Source organism: Oncorhynchus kisutch, unplaced genomic scaffold (assembly GCF_002021735.2).
Source record: "Oncorhynchus kisutch isolate 150728-3 unplaced genomic scaffold, Okis_V2 Okis09a-Okis19a_hom, whole genome shotgun sequence".
Taxonomy (NCBI): Eukaryota; Metazoa; Chordata; class Actinopteri; order Salmoniformes; family Salmonidae; genus Oncorhynchus; species Oncorhynchus kisutch.
The window spans coordinates 1,600,969-1,602,500 of NW_022261985.1; positions in this window are offsets into that span (position 1 = coordinate 1,600,969).

Genomic DNA, 1,532 nt, shown 5'->3' on the forward strand with positions numbered 1-1,532 from the left:
TACCTCCCTCCATCTCTGTTCTCTCTAGTTCACTCTCCCTCTCCATTTGCAGGTCTCTCTCCTTTTCCATGTTCTCCCTCTCTAGTTGTCTCTCCCTCTCTATTTTCTCCCTCTGCAACTCCAGCTCTGCTTCCCTCTCTTTTTCAAGCTCCATCCTCTCTCTCTCCATCTCCATCCTTTCCCTCTCTCTCTCCCTCTCGTATTCACTGTCTTCCTCCGTGTCCCACTCAGAGTCGCCACTTCTCTCCTCCTCTCCCTCTCTTTCTGCATCATGATATATCTCTCCTTCCGTCTCTTTTCCTTTCTTTTCTACCATCTCCATCTCTCTCTGTCTTTCCCATGGCGTCTCTTCCTCTGCTGCTATGGGTTCTTCTCTCTCTCCCTCCATCTCTGGTGTCTCCCACTCTCTTTCTGTTTCATAGTCGACCTCCGTCTCTGTATAGGATTCAGGGTCAGGCTGAGGGTCTCTGTTTTCTTGTTTCTGTCTCTGGAACCACAAATGGAAAATTGATTGGTTTACTGATAGATTGCTCAATTCATTACACTTAAATAGCGATGAATTCATATGGATTTATTTTGATGTTCAAAGGGCATCATAACTACGGTCCTTCCGTTGGGCAATTCACCGATATGTTTTGGCTGAGCAACACTCACATGTAATTTCTTGGGACCTCTTGCTCCCGACTGTGACTTTAAAAACAGAAAGAGGGAATGTTCACACGTTGTTGATTTGACCATGTCATAACTTCTCTGAACCCCTTCCCTGTGCTATTCCCTCCACGCTAACTGGTGATTTGATAACAACCTATGAGTAGTTGATATCAGTGTAATAGAAAAATATCCCTAGTAAATAAATCTGTTTACTTTTTGTCTGTCATGGTATCGATTTCGTCCTCCGGCAGTTCCTGGCATGTATGCCTGAAACAGCAAAGACTCAAATATTTCTGGCAAATGCCATTGTTTTCTAAAAATGATGTACTCTTACATTGTATTTGAATGGTAATCAATATTTTTTTTCAGTGTACTTACCATGTAATCTGGCCAGGGGGCGCTCTTCCTTACTCTGACCCGGACATGAGATAGTCCCGCCTGCCAATTCCCAAAACCACTTCATGAGTCATTGATTATAAGTCATTGATGTGCCATTACCACTGTGGGGAGTTCCCATGGTGCTTGGCCTACAGCCGTAGTGTCCCACTCATGAGTGTGTGAGAGTGTGTGAGTGTGTGAGTGAGTGTGTGTGTGAGTGTGAGAGTGCGTGAGTGTGTGTGTGAGTGTGAGAGTGAGTGAGTGTGTGCGTGAGTGTGTGTGTGAGAGTGTGTGAGTGTGAGAGTGTGTGAGTGTGAGAGTGTGTGCGTGCGTGCGTGAGTGTGTGTGTGCATGAGTGTGTGTGAGTGTGTGTGTGTGTGTGTGTGTGTGTGTGTGTGTGTGAGTGAGTGTGCGCGTGAGTGTGTGTGTGAGTGTGAGTGTGCGCGTGAGTGTGTGTGTGAGTGTGTGTGTGTGTGTGTGTGAGTGTGAGAGTGTGAGAGTGT